We start from the raw sequence: 18,719 nt of genomic DNA, 5'->3' as shown, positions 1-18,719 counted from the left end.
CATCGGGGAAATCTTTCATTCAAACAACGACCTCAGAACTATAAACCCATTTCCTGCTTGACTTAACACTGTGGCTTTGTTAATCTGGTGTCTAGGATTATCCATTTTGCATGTGAAGCAGGAGTATTTTCATTCTGGGACCTGGATGAAAAGTTTTGCCCATGAAGTGAAAATTACCTTTCCACTAAACAAAAACCCAAACAACAGATGTTTTTTAGTCTGTTACCACTCTACGATCAGGAGAAAGGCTTACGTACTTTGCAGGACTCTTAGTTCTTTACAAGAAAAGGAGTGGTTGATGCCTTTCTGCTCTATGCCATTAGGAAGAGAAGTTGCTTAGCCTGATATTTCTGTTTTAGCTTCTGCATGCAGAACTCCTGAATTAACACCATTTCCCTACTGGTTTCTAATGTAGAGAGAGTTGTATATGTGTATAAAGATGAGTTGGTTACAGTCAGTGAACAGCACAGGATGTTCCTGTTGGTTTTCTTGAAATGTGGCAAAAGTCTGCCTAAAACTTTTAAGTGTCTAATTAAAGGAAATTACTGTTCCCTCCTGCTACTACAGAAGAGATGTGGTGAGAAGTACAGTTGGTGACAGTCTCCCACACATGTGTGACTGCCTCCAGAACTGTCCATAACAAAATTCTTACTTTAAGTCAAAGTTTTGAAGAATGCTTCGTCTCTTCTAGATTCTGTTCTGGCAACCACCCTTTCACAAAATTAAACAGCTTTGATCATTTTCTCCAATGTCTTTTTGTGATTCTTGTCAATGCTTATTGTGAAGACAGCATTCTAAAACAGAAGTCAAAGCTGATCAATCTAATCCATCCCATATTTTTCATGCTAACAAATACCAACCCTTTTTTCTTTTTGCATATTTTTTTCATGCATTTTTGAAACATATTGGGGCACAGATCTTTCATTTTTCATGGAAGACACTTCTGTGGTCCAATACCTCAAAAAATTAGAGGGTTGGACAATCACCAACCATATGAAGTTTAACAAGAGAAAGTGCCAGATTCTGCATCTGGATGGGGCAAACTTGGATGTACAGACAGACTGGGGAATGAGAGGTTGAAAAGCAGGACCACAGAAAGGGAACTGGGGGTCCTGGTCAATGGAAAGTTGAATTTGAGTCAGCCGTGCCCTGGCAGCCAGGAGGACCAGCCCTGTCCTGGGGGCAGTTTTGGGCTCCACAATATGAGAAAGACATTAAACTATGCGAGAGTGTCCCAAGGAGAGCAACAAAGATGGTGAAGGGCCTTGAGGGGAAGCCACATGAGCAGAGGGAAGGGAAGTGGTCACAGCTCCAGCCTGACAGAGTTCCAGACATGTTTGGACAATGCTCTCAGGCACATTGTGTGACTCTTGGGGATGGTCCTGAGCAGGGCCAGGAGTTGGACTCGATGATCCTTGTGGGTTGCTTCCAACTCAGCTCACTCTGTGATTTTATGATTTTTGAATAGCCAAAATTTACTAAATTTCTGTTTTTATCGCTATGACCCAGTGAACAAGCTTTAAAGTTCCTCATCCGTCACTGCAGTGTTAAAATTCTTCTCCTGTACTTTATCTGATGAAAAGTCCACATGGTATGAATTTAATTTCCGTTGGTTAAAGTAATAATAATTAGGCTATAGATAGAATTAGTTAAGCCTACTAAGATATCGATGTGGGAAACCTGTCCTTACTCCTTTATTGTTGTGTTTAATTCCTTACACTATTAAATGTTGGTGTTTCAGAGGGCTGATATATAACACTATTCTGTTTTACATTTGAGGACTGAAAGATATTCATCAGGGAGAAAAATTACTTGTCCCCAAGATGATACATGAAGTTTTTGCAGAAGAGAAAATCAAAACTGCTTTTACAGACTCTGGGTTAGTATTTGGAATAGTGCAGTGTTTTAATTTGGCGTAAAAATTCACTTTCCACTTCTGCAATAGAGATTTTCCCTTAAAAAATTATTTCCTGAAATCATAGGTAGTAGTTTTTTACTGATTTTGAAAGCAATGGCTGTCCTTGCCCAGACAGTTGTCCATGGAATAATATTGCCTCAATAAAGTTTTTGTTTGTAACCTGTTGTTCAGACCACAGAGTATCAGTTCAAAAAGCTGAACTTAATGTATAGTGCCTTTAAATTGGAGATGTTTCCTGGGTTGCAGTTCCCACTGTCCAATGAGAAACCATTGTGTCCCTGATTGACTAGACAAATATATTTGTTAAGCTGACTACTATAGAAGTTTTGTTTCTTGGACATGTCATTCTGAATTTATGTGTGAATAGTGGTGCCACAGACATGGTACTGCAGATATGGTGAATTTGCAGTAAAGATTTTCTGTTAAAATTACTCTGCCAGCTTTTTCATAGCATTATTTTGTAACAAAATGCCTTTTCATAGATACATTCCAAAAAAACCACTATTCTTTCATTCTTTTTTTTCTTATTTTGCATTCTATCCTACATGTTATCTGAGATAGTAGGAAAACTTTGAATCAATTCTATAATTATAATTTTAATATTAAATTTTTTACATTTTGCAAAATTTTTGTATTGTAAAATGCATATTGGTATATTAAAATGTCAGCATAGCTGTCCTGGAAAGTACTTTGACTTTTTCTACTTCAATGAAATCCCTATCTCTTTGTTTTCTGTTTCTGTAATCTACTGTTGGAACAAATAAAGATCTGGTTTCATCTCTGATAATCACTAAAGCATCACTCCTCAGGAAATTATTGTTTAATAAGCTTGTCAGAAGGACAAGTGTGAGGAATTTTAATTAGTCAATATACAATGTATTGATATTCAGTGGTGCAGAAATCACAGATCAGAGTTTTACCTTCACATACCAGAATTTAAGGCTGATGGTTCTGATAAATATGACGCAGTTCTGTTCTGCTCTACATGGGAAAGACAATTTTTGTACGAAATTTTTCATTTAATTTTCTTTTTTTTTTAATCTTCAATACTCTTCCCTTTTTTCATTAGTTGATACACAAATGAGTACTTGACTGAAACCTGAGTTACTTGAGCCACTTCTGAAGTGGCTGGCACAGTTGTGCTTTGTGCATCATGAGTGATCAGCGACACTAACGGAGAATGGGTTGTCACAGGGGAGGAATTTGCTCAGTGATTGCCAGTTCTCTGGGTGTATTACACTAACTGCTGGCTTTTGCATTCCTGTGTAAAGTGAACCCTAATTAATCCAGCCGTGAAAGTCCTGCTTCATCTTCTGAAACTAGCTCATTATGAAAAATGTAAACAGCTCTCTCAAAGCACTCTGTGTGCATATTAATTTCTGCTCTAATGATGCTTATTGTCTGATTGACTTAGCTTTGTCTTTCTTTTTACTATAAATGCACAATTTCTAGTTTTTGTTCCATCTTCATCTTTAGCATTCAAATTGGTGTTTCCTAATAACCTGCCTTAAAGTAAACTTTCATTTTAGTACTTTAACCAGATGGCATCTCTCTGGTATGCTCCAAAATGACTATTTTAATACTGTCATGGAGTGATCCTCCCATGGGCATGCAGTACAGCAGTGGTGGGACAGGATGTGGCAGCAGCTCCCAGTGGTGGGAATCAACAGCCTCGGGGAAGACTCAAAGAGCAATTTACCTCTTCATTGTTATATATCCTTAGATTAAGTCATCTTTCTAATAGAAATCATGCCTAGGAAGCAACTTCAGTGGAACCAATACCAAATTGTCCTTGGTGTCTCCAAACCCCTTGAGGATGTAGAATCCATGTCTTTCCCAGGCTTTTTCCCTTTTTGCCTGTAAAAGGCTGAGAACACAAGGTATTTATCAGTGCAAGTCAGGATACCCCATCCTTTGATACATTTGGTGGATTTCCTTTCTACCCTGTGAATTAGGTCCTTCACTGCACAGTCATGAAAAAAAATCATGAATGGAAGGCATGAGAACAGGTACATCCTCTCTTTCCAAAGGAGTAGATCCAATGTTTTGACTCTTTCATTCATTCTGGGATTATTCAGGGAAAAAAAAAATATGAGAAAGAACAAGCATGCTGGAGAAAAGAAAATGCAGGTGGGAGAAGGAAGAGGAAGCACAAGGGAAAGCAGTTCCCAGTTCTAGCATGAGCACTTGCAAAGGCTTTCATTTCAAGCCCATCCACTTGCCTTTTCCACTCTCAAGGATGGAAGCCACTTTCATCTTCCTTCTCTCTCACCCATCTCTTCTAGAGCTGGTTTGTCCCCAAAATATGAAGGATCTTGATTCAGAGTGTTGCCAAGTATATGCTGCATTATAGATCATTTTGATCTTCATTTAGCTGTATCTCATTAGAGGAACATGTTTTGTTTAAGTAGAGATGAGGTTATTCATAAGTAATTCAGTGCCACTTAGAGAAAAATCAATTGTAGGAACATTAAATTTTCATTAAACATGTTAAACACAACTTGACAGTCAGATGGTCTTCAGTCATATGTGTTTTACTGCAATATTACTTTAAGTAACAGATTGAATGCAGGATTAGGTGGTAAAGAATACTTTGCATGGTTCAAGAAAAAGGATAAAAGTGGGGTTTTTTCCAATAGCATTCACTCTGTAGGGATCCCCAATTACTTACAGGATCATCTGCACTTCTGGAGCTACTGTGACTTTGAAGCGAGTCATGTGTGCAAGATGAGCAGATTGGAGCTGTCTGGGCAAAGAAAAATCAGACACACTTGTTTTTGTGGGAATATGACACATTTTGTAGCTCTTGTAGGCCTGGGAACATCACACACCGCAACTTCTTGCACTTCATTCTCACTAATCCTCACCTTCTTCTGATGATTTTGACATGACTTCCATGTCTTCCTGTCCCATAACATTGATCTCATTCCCCTCAACACAGAAACTTTTATCTGTTCTCATCCCAAACCTCTTTCTCATCTTCACAACAGTTTTTCCTCCCCTCTCCCGTTTGCTACTGCTCTAACTCTCTGCTAACACACCCAATCATCCAGTCCACAGTCCATACTTCCCCCACAGCTGTTACACAGCTCACAGTCCTGTGAGAGAGCCATCCTTAGCCCACATTTACTCTGATCCTGCCCCTGCAATCTGACTACATCCTGTCTTGCTCTCCTCCCAGCCTCTTCCTCCCTCCCATGCAAGTGCCCTTTCTTCCCCCTTCCTTCTGCCACTCCTTGCATTTCTGCCTGAATTCCAGGCTTCTCCTCTCCACTTCCCTCCCCAATCCTTTTCTTTGCTGTTCTTGGTCTCCAGCTTGACCAAGTCTTTTAATTTTGCCAAAGAGCAAGCTGCAGGTAATCCTTTCTGGTAGGAAGTTATGATGAAGCTGCTATGGGTTGCACATCCCTTGACTATAGCAGGGGGTAGTAAAACTTCTCCTGAGCCCATAGCATAGAGGGCTGTGACAAAGTCACGCCAAAAGTCTTTCAAATAGATCTTTACAGATGGAGCACCACCATCATTCAGCTTGTGCTGACTGATGTTCCTGACATTCTGAGAATCTCACAGCTAGCCTTTCCAAGTTTAGCATGTAACAACAGCACAGCATGATCCGATTAATTTGAGTGCAAGGTTTACCTGAGCTCTTCCTGGTGATATTTCATTTCTGTTTATCTATCACAACTAACTGACTGCTGCTCAGAATGGGATGTACATATGTGACACATCTTTCTCTGGTTCCTCTGATAAGTCAGTGTGTAGCAGTCAGCTGGGCACTGGTATGAGAAGAACCTGAATTTTATTTTACAGTTGCTGCCTGTCTCTTTTGTTCTGATACATCTGTCTAAGCATAGAAAATCTGATTAGATATATGACTGCTTTTTCTGGTGTCACAGATAACTACAGCAATGCAGCTATACCATATGATAGCGTTTTTACTTTTTTCACCTGTTCCAGCCTTTGGAAGGCATCAGCTACTGCTCTTCAGAACAATTGTGTGCTGAAGTTTCCTCTTGAATTCTAGAAAGGAGAGAAAGGAAATGTACACGTTGTGCTGTTAGTACCTTGAGAGACTGGTCTGCCTGGATAGTGTCTGGTAAAAATATTTTATCTTCATCTTGATCCACCAAAATTAAAGAGATAATCCTAGTGTTATAAAAAAGACCTCTGCTGGCTTATACAGAGATGTGCTGTGGTAGACGCATCTCTTTGCTTCAGAAGTCTGTGTATTTAACGCTACTATCACTTTAAAATAAAGATGGCAAAATGACAAAACATGTTGGATTCACAGACAAATCATCTTCAATTAACTTTGAAATCTAAAAAGCTGCAGTTCAAATACAGCAACAATGTAATAAAATATGTTGATCATTGTATTTTCCAAGGTTTCACCTTTAAAAACCATGAAAGTAATTTTCAAAAGAATAGTCTCGTCCACTGATACTTAAAACTTTTATGGAAAAAACAATTTATTTGTATGTGAATATTGGCATATTATCAAAGTTAGGGGTGTGAGGAATTCAAACCAGATTATTGTCCTTACGATGGTGTTTACATCTATTTAGAAGGCTGTTTCTCTTAGAGAAATTCTGAGTCCTGGTGAATGAATGAAATTAACTATTTTAAGCAGTCACAAGTTTAAACAGATTTTTCAATTCAAAAATATGTTACTTTGGCTCCTTCCAGCCTGTTTTAATGCTGACCTCCCTGGAGAGTTTTTAAATAGTTATATGATTGGCAATTTAGGAAAGCATCAGAATTTCTGGCATCCTAGAGGCAATGAAGATGTCACAGCAAGTTCAATCATTATTACTTCAAAAAATGTTGCCAGCTTTTGATGGATGACATTCCAGAGCATGGGGTCATGTCACTTTAATTTGTTTTTAAGGATAAAGAAAGGTGGTCTTGGTTCTTGTCCCCTTTTTGTTTAACAAATAAGCTTCTGGTCACATGCCCTAGTTTTCAGCATATTTCTCTTTGCCTTGGTTAAATGATGCATAGATAAAAGATAACTTCTTGCTTGTATCCAGGAAAATGACTTAGCTCATGCAGTCCCCAGCAGAGAAGAACATCTCACAGCAGAGGAGAGAACAGTAGTGCTCTTCAGTGCCCTCCAATCAGCAGAGCCTTTGCAAGGCTATCACTTTGTCTGCCACAATCTACACACGTGGATTAGTTTACAATAAACTGCGACTGCTTGTTTCTGTGTGATGAGAGGAACAGAAAGGTGCATTGCATCCATCTTCTGTTAACAGCATAGAACTGCTATTAGTCAACTCTTCTGAATATTATCTTTTTCAATGTGCTCAACAAGTTTTTACAAGATTCCTAATTAAGAACATATTTTCTCAAATTTCTATGGGCAGTGAGTAAAAACTGGGTGAAGGTTATGAGATCTGGCTTATTGTGGATAATTTATTATTCCGTTTTCAAAGATTTATGTAAACTTTGCACATTTTTAATGCTAGAGGTTGTTTTGATAATAAGAATGTTGGGAGTTTTATTGTTAAGACTAGACAGTCATGAAGAGGGGCAGGTTAGGCTGCTGCACCAGGTAAAATAACTTCATTTAGAGCAGACTAAGCCAACAGAACAGCTGAATACAGGACATGATTTTAGAGTATACAAAATATGCTGGAGTAAATGTCTTTCTGCACTGGTATGACAACAAATAAAAGTATTGTAACATTTCTTCAGATTTATTTATAATTTTAGTATATCCCAACCCATAAAATCATACATGGTACCTCGATATTTTGAGCTAAGCCTTTTGGCAATAGCTCTAACGTAAGTACAATTGAAATGGGATTTTATTTGCTTCTTGGTAAATTCTGAACCATTTCAAACTTTAGAATGAGAGATATGTTCAAGAGAATATCTCTGGTATAATTTCTGTGTTACCTTTATTTTATATGTACCACATAATGCTTACGACAAACTCACAAATCCTTGGAAATGTGTAGCTATGGGACCTTGAGGCTAATCCTTCACGTTAAAGACCCCTCTCAAAGAAAGCAAATTATTACCACTAGGCTCATATTTATATATAGTGAGGGTGAGGATGTTTACCAGCTTGTGTGAAGCCTGTTGTGGGATTTTGCCCCAAATTTTAACAGTGTAGGCGCAATGGAGCCCCATATGAACATTATCAGTAACTCAGGATAGCAGAGGGTTTGAATTTAGTCTATTACTTTGTATTTCCCTGTCATGTGGATTTATAATTCATTCTTACCAGATTCAGTCAGATTCATTGCAAAAACTTAAATTTTTATATTAAATTGCTATAAATTCCTACGAAAAAATATTAGACTAAACTTTAGAGAGGTGATCTGTATTTAAGAGTTCAAAACTTCTTACAATGGCCATTTAAAAATTTGATACCCTAAGTTAAAAAATTCATTGTAGAAGTTAAACTTAAGACTTGCTCTAATACAGGAAACTGCAAGCATGTTTTGTTCTTATTTTGTGTATTTTATGTATTATATGTGTAATTATGAATACATCTGTCATCTAAGATCTCACACTAGCAACATTTTGTATTTTATGGTACAGATTTATGATACTTTTTTTCATGTCATACTTTTGTGAAGCCCTAAATGGTTTGGAATTTAAGTTCCAGTGCTCTAGAAGCACCTTTTTAATCTTCAGAGATTTCCAAATTGGAATAGTGCCCATGAGAAAGTTGGAGGGTGGAATAAGGAGTGGTTCTTGGGTCTTCTAGTTCCACTTGCTTTCCTTCCATTATACTGTTCTGCTTAGGTTTCAGATTTCATTTTTCATTTGAAGATAGTTGTCTTCTTGGGATGAGAAGTCAACAAGGTATTTTTGTGATTGTTTTTATTCTAACCATGTAAGATGGAGGGCTGGGATCTGGACTCTGTAGACGTTCAAATCCATCTCTTTCACTGTTCAGAAAACTGCCTTTACTGTTTATTCTGACCTGTCCTATTGAAGTAAAGGTGCTGTGGAAAATTCAGGAAGGACCCTTAAGAGGAAAGGAAATCTACATCCCAGCAGATAAAGTGGTTCTGAGGGAGTTATGGGCTTGATTTTTTTTTTTTTTTTTTTTTTTTTTTGTCTCCATCACTATTATCTCTTTGGTAAAAACCTCTGCCCATTACATAGATTGTGCACCTCAGTCATTGGAGTCCTGTACATCTCTTTTGGTGAAGACCCTTATCTAATAGGTCTATGCTTTTGTCTTCCAGCTGCCTTTTCTATAGCAGTTATGATGCGGTCTGACTCTGCTAGTGTGTGGCAGACTGAGCCTGAAAGTATGGATACCCCTTCACACTTCCTTTCTGCATCCTAATGAGGAACAGAGGCCTCCAGAGTGGATGTAAGCTTGTAGGTCCCAAACACAACACGTAGAAGTTGAGGGAACTTTGAGATCAAGAGGCCAGATGTAGTTAATACCACCTGATCAGTCTTTTTGTGTCACACTGCTCCTGAATATTTGGGTGCTTTGGAGATGGTGTTTATTTTTTCCTATATGTCAATTCCTGTTTAGAAGCTCAAACCAAAGAGAAATTGGATAGCCAAAAGAAAACATTTTTGAGGAGTGAAACACTGTCAAAACAATATTTTTCTTAATTGTACTAGATTATAAAATGTAATTACTGGCAATTTCTTAGCTTACCTTATTTGCCCCTTGATTTCATCGCATTTGAAAGTACTGTTCCAACATTACAGCCTGGCTTTAATGCACAAAAATCCTTCTAATAAATTTCAGTCTTGTTTCAGATATTGCTACTGTGCTGGAACTGCTCTTGAGAGAGTTTGTAATGAGGATCTGTTGCTTCAAGCTAACTGAGAAGCTCCTTCTTTCATTGTCTTGATTTATCAGCAGCTTCTGATACTGTTGACAATGGGGCCCTATTATATTGCCTTCAGCAGCTCCTGGGTTTTCCAGGCTCCATGCTGCCCTGTTTCACATCTTATTTAATGGAGCCCTGTCTCTACAGTTATATACTGCACTTCTCTTGTCATACTGATGCCTTAAGCTGGGTTATGCAATTGGGTTTTGATGGTGCAATTTGCCATGACAGCACAGCAGTATAGTAAAATTCTCACTTTTGTTTGTTAATTTTTAAAGTATAACACACACCAGGTGTGCAAGAGCGATAATCATTTGAGAAAATATGCAGCTGCTTGTTTATGGATCTGTATGATAATGTAATCTCTAACAATACCTGACACTTCCATGTAACTGACTTAGGTTCTAAGACCATATGGTGTTAAACTTGCAGGTCTTGTGTTGAGAAAAAGCTATTTTAAAACAATTTTAAAAGGCTGATTAAATTACTACGTGGGTTTTTTTCCTTCTTGATACCATGCCTTGAAAGAAAGGTGTTCTTCCTGTTAACAAGCAGTGTCTGTTACATACAGACTTTTCTATTTGCATCATTCATTGATTTTCATGTGGAGCCAGTAACTTGGCAACGGAGCTTGGACATCAGAAAGGTAAATGTGGAAAACATCACAAGGTGAAAGTTTGCTCTCTGTTTCTTACATTCATAGGCCAGAGACACCTTTCTTTCTATTCTGGATTTCCTGCCATTCATCCATTTCATGCTGTCCTGTGCAACAGAGCAGATATACCTCCTCTCTGCTGCAACACTTTTTCCTAAATGACAAAAAAATACATGTGGGATCGTCCTCATGCTTGATATGGAAGTTTCTGTGGTGCTTGAAGAATAGCCTCCGTTTGTAATGCTAGCTTCAGACCTTCTTTGCATGGGTTTTTTTTTCCATATAAAGTCTAATCTCTAACCTAATGGGGTATTGTGACCAGGAAGCAAGATGCCTACTTGTAATGACATGATAAAATTTCCTACTGCATGGTTTTCTGATGGATTCCTACAATTTTTCTTTGCTAGTTTAAAAGCCAGTGCTTGTGGCTGTGGAAGGCTGCTTTCAGTGGACCAATAAGTATGCCTGCACTGCTAAATAAAAGTGCCAGCTAATAAGCCCAAGCTCTGGGTCCCAGACCACTTACTGCTTAAGTGTTAGCATTTCTGAGCTGGAGCTTGGCTGCCCACCCCTAGGCAGTCAGGAGGACTGCATGCACACAGGACACTGGGCTCTGAAGGGATGGACAGAGGGGCAGGTTCTGCAGACCCAGCCACCCAGTGCCAGCCAGCCTCGAGGCCAGTGCATGGCTATCATTTATGCTTTGTTCGTTTTAGACACAACTAATGAATCTGCATCTTACTGGAAAAAAGCCTGAGGTGGCAGCTGATAGCTGCTACCAGAGAAAGCCAAAGGCAGTTTAGGGTTAATAACTGGAAACTTGCTGAGTCAGACCCATGTCTCTGTTAAAAAACAAAATTGAGCAGATTAGGGTGTATTTCTGCAGCACTGGAAATTGCATTTGGTTTTCTCTGAGCTGGAGAAGGTGTAAACAAATGACACCTACCAGCCTTCTCTGTAATGACCTTTGCATCCCTGTGGGCAGAGCTTCCACTCTGGTTCTTCACCTTCAGCTGGGCTAACTAAGCAACTGCTTAGCTCTTTGCAAATTAGCCAAAATTTCTGTTTCTTTGGGATCCTTCTTATATCAGTCTGACCTTCAGCATGCTAGCACATTATCAACATCAGGTTTTTTCCATATTAGAGATGCACTTACAGGATGAAATTCAGTGAGATTTGTTAAGGTATGTAGCTCCAATGTTTTGGTTCAGCCTCATTTCTGCTGCATTATACTTTGCACTTTCCATTAGGTGAAGTGTAATTTAAAAATGTGGGAAGAAGCCCCCTTTTGAAAGCACTTGCTATCATCTTTGCATGGCCTTCACTTCCAAATGTGGCAAAGTAAGGCAATGTGGAATCCATTCATTAAATGACACATTAAGCCGCCAATGCCTTTTTCTATATTGCCTGCAATAAAATATATTCAAAGCACTTCATATTTCATTAAAATTATCAGTGAAATGATTTTCATCTAATGTTATTTCTGCTTTTAATAAAAAGGCCCTGCAAAATGAATAACTGAACATTTTTCCTTCCTTTCTTTCTCTTTTTACAATTATGATATTGAAAATATCCCACAAGTGAGGGAATGACCCATAAATTGAGTTATGAAGGTCATATTCTGTGAAGAGCAGATATTTTCCATATATCTTTAAAGGCACAGTCATTGGGTATAAGCTGGTTTAGTTCAAAATGAGTCTTCAAAACTGTGCTCTGAGCATGATATGACTGTTTACAGTAGACCATGCTGACTTTGAAGTGCATGTTCCAAGTACCTGTATGTACTCGACTGTTGTTCTTTTTGCATGCATTGTGGCCATTTAACATTGTAACAATAGGTTTTGCCAAAATTGTCAAGTTTAAAGCAGTCTTGAAAGCTTTTTTTGAGAGTCAGAGCTGTGACAATTAGATTATTTCACTGTGATGCTGTTCATTGTTTACTGATTAGAGACTTTGAAATCAGAGAAATTATTAAATCTGAAATGGTCATACAGGAAAAAAAGACTTCACAGACAGAATAATCATATTTCTTTTGATCTTAGGCTTATTGTGAATATAGATAAATGTAAGCTTTGCTGCAGGTATCTCAGATGGGCATCAGATGCCCTGGAAAGCTTGAAAGTAGGAGTATAGCTCACCCAGGAGTTACAAAGGATAACAAATCTATGGGGTTAGTGGAAATAATCTGTATTTCTAGAAATCAAGATAATTCATATAACTGTGTTTAAAATAATTATACAACTAATGAAAACAATGGTTTCCATTTAAGCAGTTAAGAGATGTTTTTATGGTTACAAAAGAGGTACTTTGGAAGTTCTTTAGCTTTCAATAAGGCAGTTAGTTGTCATTCTCTCTAATTTTGAATGGTAATGTAATAAGAACACTTCATATCATAGAAAGGAAGTTATGAGAAACTGTTTGCCCTGAAGCAGATCAACAAGGATTAATATAAAGCACGCAGGTTTATCACATAATAATATGCTATTTTTTAACAGCTTTAATATGATCTGTAATTATAACTATCCCATCTGCAGAATTAGGAAAGAATACTGAGATAAAGAGAGAAAAGAAATTAAAGTTGGGTCAAGGAATTAAAAAAGAAGAAGCAAAGAACAGGCAATTATTTCTTAGCACTACAATTTGGAAAGTCACAGCTATATGCCATTCCAGACTCCTGTGAAGAAAAACAGACAACGAAGTACAAAGCTGAAGTAGTACAGAGGAATTCATGCACTGGAGAAAATCATACCATGAGATAAATTATTTGTTGGCTTCTTATTTTAATGACCAGAAACTAAATCTTCTGTCTTGAATGGTCTTTCTGAGCTAAAAGATGATTGTCTCCAGGTGTTAGGATTTAGAACAGCAGCACTCCAGGGTCTGTGAGGCTGAGGAGCCCCACATTAAGCCCCTGGTTTGTTCTGTTTGAATGCTGTTTATCAGATTCTTTGCAGGCCACCTTAATTCCTTTCTCTTAGATCAGCCTGCTTAGCTTCTGCACCTCACATGCTGCAGGTGTCCCCTTAGAGATACCAGGGCTCCAGCTTCATCAGTGCCCTGCCGAGACCTTTATCAGCTGCAGGCAGAGAGATTTCTGATTGGGTTAAAGATTGATTGTACACTAATCACAACATCTAGACAGGCAAACAGGCAGCTTGTGGTCAATGGAATCTTGTAATCAGTGCTGGGATAATAACATGCATGCAGCTGGGATTGTTGAACAGCAGGTTTCAACACACAACCTCCACACTCAGAAAAAAAGACCATTTACATCTTGGACATCTTTGAGAAGAAATGGATAGTCAATTTGCCAGTGGGAACATTAGTTAAAAGTATTTCCCAAACCATTAAACCTGCTATTCTAATAGTGTAAGTACCTTCATTTCCAGAAGCTATCTGTAAAGGCCTTTGCAAAAGGTCCACAAATAGAGCAGCAGCCCACTGGCTGCACATTTGTAACTGCCTCAGAGGTGTTAAACATCTCCCAGTTTCCAACTATATCAGCCAAACACTACAATGAAGTTTTACTTACCTTGGATCAATTCGGTCTTCACTTTTGAGAACAGCAAATCTTGAGGTGAATTTGGCCGACGCCTCAGCTCATTGTGGAATGCAGCCCTTGTGTAAGTGTACAGGTGAGATAAACAGGACCGCAGAGCAAATCGTCTCCAGGGTTGATTTAAGCAGACATGTGTTCATACGCCTCTGAAAAAGAAATCACCACACACATAGACACATCCCTCCAGAAAATAGATGGTTCTGCAGCTGAGAAAGTGTGCTCACTGTTTGAGCATGGGGAGCAGTGACGGGTGAGTAGCCACTGGAATTGTCACTTCATGCCATTAAAATTAGAGGTCTAAACATGTTTTGACACTACCGACTGCTACTTCTTGCACAGATGTTCTGTTTTGGAGGATAAAGGTTTCCTTGCTTTTTGAAGGGGGTGGGGGTGAGAAGGCAAGAATCACCTAGTTTTCTCTCTGTTCCTGACTGGATTTTTCACAGAACAGGTATTCAACAAATATGAGAATTAGGAACCACTTTTGGAAGAGACTGCCCTGCTCACATATATTTTGCAAGTGCACTGGTAAACAAACCAAACCAAAACAAAACAAAACAAAAAACAAAAAAAAAACAAAAACAAAAACAAAACACTTTCTTTCTTTCCCCCCAAAGATTAGAAAAATTAGATCTTCTGTAAGGATTCTGGCAGCATTAATCAATGCATAGGCTCAAACACATGAGGAGTTTTAGGATTTTGTCAGCAAACAGTAATGGGGACATGGGCAACTGGATGGCATTTCTAGAGATCACTTTTTTTCTTTCAACTGCTGTGTGTTAAACAGAGCCATGCTTAGAATTACATGCATTTGAAAACACCAGCTAGCAGTGTAAAGATTTGCCCCTGCTTCAAAGCCAAACAGAACTGCATGTAGCAAAAGTTATAACAATCCATAGAATGGCTTTTTCTTACCTGTGTATTTAGGAGTACCATCTGATTTTTCAAGAAATTGCACAAGAATAAGTTTGGATGGGAGGCTATGCTGCCACACCAAGTATCACTATAATACAGTGGGATAGCAAATGTGTGAGAACATTCACACTTTCGGTGTGGAGCAGTAAAATATATTTCAGCATTTTCTTTAACGTGTAAACATGTGCAGATAATGATTATCTTGTGCTCTCAGTTTGCAAGCTATAATTACAATACCCGAAAAAAGAAAACAGTGAATAGAATCCTAATCACAGAGGGTGGCTGCTACCTAGCAGAAATATTTATTTAATTTTTAAAATTGAGCATTTCCTTAGACATTTACAGTATGAATAAAATGCAGATCTAACCTATTTGCAGTTTCTCATTATGGAATAGAAAGCTTTTTAAAATTTGTCAAAAACCTTTAACATTTAGGTTAAACTAAAGGACCATTTATTTTTCTTTTTTTTTTACACCTGCTTTTAGTAATTAATGGGCTTAAGTAATTCTTTTCAGTAAAAATTGTGGACCTCAGGCTTGACAGTAGGTTTTGTCGCAATCAGATTTTCTTTACTACAGGAAGACTGCATGCAGTGCCACCATAAATATTTTATCATTTAAAGACTCAGGATTTTACTTTCTCTAGGTATTGATGGGTGAATTAGCCAAGGTTTGCAAATCTTAAAGATACTGAGCAGTTCTAGCTGTTAGTATCTACATGTAAACACTGGCTATGATGTTTTCCATTTTGTCTTCACTTAGAGAATTAATAAGCAACTACAAACTAACATCCTCTTTGCTGTGCAGAAAAACTTCTGAAGTAGAATACTTTGCATTTTATTTTGCAAGGGTAAATGTTACTGACCAGGTGGAGCCCTCTTTCCACTATCTCAATGAACAAGTGGGCAAAGTGGTCAAAGTGTAGTTGCTACATCAGGTGTACCTGAGAGTGGACTGTGGCTCAGTGTTATCAAATGTAACTTAGTTAACTTGATGATTGAGTGACATAATTTGTCTAACTGTAACCAACAGTACCTCTATATTTATACTGTGCTGGTGAGAAACCTGTAGTTTTTATAATGTCTGTCCATTGGAAATGCAAGTTTTAGATCAGTACATCTTTCCTTCCTTCCACTTTCTGTGCTCATTGCAGGAGGATTGGATTAGACAACCTTTAAGTGTCCCTTCTCACCCTGAATTTTCTATGATTCCTTCAAAAATGGGAGGGATGACTTTCCCTCTGAAATGCAAAATTTCTTCATCCAGCTCCCTGTAAGGAGATCTGCAAGGGAAAATAAAACTTCCATTGGGACCAAAGGCAGAGAGAAGTGACATCTCCTTCTCCCACATGGTGTCCCAGGTATATGCAAGGACCAGGGCTTCCTTTCCCAGGACCATGGAGACAAGGGCAGGGAGTGTAGACAGGAGATGACAGAGCACCAGGAGACTTCTTGAAGAGAATGGCAGAAAAGACAGGTGTTAAGCACATTCTCTACTTCATTAATGAAGCATAACAGAGAACTGAAAATCCAGGAATTACCAGAGACATTAAATCTATGCCGAAATATTTAATGTCATATGTGGTCACTACATAGAAGGCAATATATCTAATAAGAACATCTGGAAATGTAAAAGCTTGTAATTTCACTTATTATTTTATTTTTGCTTTTGGAAAGAAAAAAATTTCTTGTCATTGGTTTCACATCTGGAAGTAATCTCCAAAGAGGCATTGGTTTTGAAAACTGAAATCATTGACTTTTCCTTTGGCATCTTGAAAAGCCTGCATAAGTTTGTTCATATTCTGATTATCTTATCCATCTATGTCTCCCTTGAATTAACTATTCTTATATTATATTGTTTTATTCTCTTAAATCCCAAATCCAAGCTTGAAATTAAGTTAAAATTATTCATCCTCTTTGTGTTTCAAATACTGTCAGCACAACTGTTGCAGACTTTAGTAAAATCAGTGAAAATCAAACTTGCTGTCCAGTTTGCCTTCTACCCAGAAGCCATAAATATGCATCACCTTCCAAACATCTCTGAATAATGAGAGTTTCACTCTAAACTATGCAATAGTGTACATACATCCCATGTTTGCCCAGGTTGCTCATACCAATATTAAGTTCTAATCAATCCCATTGGGTAATTTCAAAAAAATCTAATGAAATTCTTTATAGAACATTTCCATTAAAATCTCATCTCCTGAACAGAAACATCTCTGATTGAAATCTACATGAAATTCCTTTACACAGCCAAGGTACTGATTTAAAACACGACCTGTCTATTTACCTTCATTTAGTTACAGATTGCCATAAAGTAATTCATATTTAGCACTTTAACTCATGATAAGGGGGAAAGGGAAAGTTGGAAGTCAGCATAAGATATGAATATATGTGATAAAAATTCTGTGGCAATGATCATTGCCTCCTAATAGAGTCATCGAAGGTTAAGGTAAAGGTTGTCAGAAAGAGAAAAGTTCCCCATCATTTAATGTTCTGCTGATGAAATGGCGAAGTAATAATTTCACTTGGTGCTGTGAAATTGGTATGAAGTTGGAGAAAGAATGATAGGGAAGATGTTCTTCAAAGGAATAAAATACCCATTTCACTGCTAAAGACAGAAGAGCAAAGGCTTTCAATTCGGTGGATGCTGGAAGTGAAGTGGCCTCTAAGGCACAAACCCAGCAAGGAACAAAATTGAAGCCAATAAGGAAGTGTGCTAACAAGTCCTGAGAAATCAGGGGAAATTCCTGAAGTAATACTGAGAGCTGGTGAGCGAGTGAGCAAAGAGCTCCATCAAATATAAGTGGAAAAAGTCCGAGTAAGGAAAGGCAGTATTTATGAAGGAAAAAAAAGGGAAGTTCCAAGGGTGAAATGAGGTTTGGCCCTAGGGCAAAGTCGTAATAAAAAGCAAAGTCATAATATCTGGAGGTTTGGACTTGAAGTGGGTTAACTGAATACAACCCTGAATGCACTTCTATTAAAAAAAGTAGATCATACTCTGCCCTCAGATTAATATCTCTATGTACCACAATATACTTAGTAAATACAATGATGAATAATTTATAGTTTCATTTGTTTCTTTTGTATCTGAATGCAGTTTCCCTGAGCAAATCACCAATGGTCATGGCTTTTTTAATAAAGAAATTTCTAGTTTGTACACCTTGTGAGGAGTTTAGAATTTTTTTTTCCTTGGGGGAAAAAAAAAAGCAAGTCCAGTTTGCAGGCTGTTATACATCTTATTTCAGACAGTTAATGTTGTTTGATCATTCCCCATAGACCTGACAGCAGAATAGAATTTGGTCCAAGGGAGACTGAGCCCAACTGGGAAAATATCTTTCATTATTCTCAATGAGAACTTTCACTGGAAACAGTGTGCTTGGGGTAGGTAGTATAGAAAAAAAATAGCAGGATGCTGTTTTAAAACAAAATCAAAATATATTGTTAAGTAAAAAACCAATAATGCCATAGGGATTTTTTGCTCTGTAGAACTGCTGAAGGTGTTGCAGACAAGAAAATCTAGTATATGGATTTGTTTCTCTAGTATATTTGTTTGTTGTTAAGATGAAAAATCTATTTACATCCCTAAAGTCCTCAAAGAAAACCCTTCTTCCAGAATTTTTAGAGAATGTCAGAAATAGAGCTCTATAGCATAGTACAGGGATTGTAGAAGTCAAATAAATTTCTTTCCAGTCTCTAAACATAAATGACATTAACTCTATGCTTTCATTTTTCTCCTGTTTTTACTGAATATTGCTCTGTGTTACATGTAGAGATCCCAGCTGTTTTGCAATGAGGCATGTGAGGTACTAGCTCACCAGTGGGGGTGATCTCAGTGGTGTTGAGCTGCTACATT

At 37.8% G+C, this 18,719-nt stretch overlaps 1 long non-coding RNA gene across 1 annotated transcript in view; it reads right to left on the bottom strand.

Annotated features, from left to right (window-relative positions):
- Positions 1–4,146: 4,146 nt before the first annotated feature.
- The window catches only part of LOC125317571, a 63,584-nt gene continuing 49,011 nt past the window's right edge, over positions 4,147–18,719 (bottom strand). Inside the window, exons 3-5 of the long non-coding RNA XR_007200126.1 lie at positions 13,923–14,095; positions 5,867–5,938; positions 4,147–4,664 (exon numbers count right to left, since the gene is read on the bottom strand). This is a non-coding gene — a long non-coding RNA (uncharacterized LOC125317571). The remainder of the gene's footprint in view (positions 4,665–5,866; positions 5,939–13,922; positions 14,096–18,719) is intronic.

The sequence above is a fragment of the Corvus hawaiiensis genome, chromosome 1, assembly GCF_020740725.1.
Source record: "Corvus hawaiiensis isolate bCorHaw1 chromosome 1, bCorHaw1.pri.cur, whole genome shotgun sequence".
NCBI classification, from domain to species: domain Eukaryota; kingdom Metazoa; phylum Chordata; class Aves; order Passeriformes; family Corvidae; genus Corvus; species Corvus hawaiiensis.
This window is presented reverse-complemented; position numbering and strand designations above follow the sequence as displayed.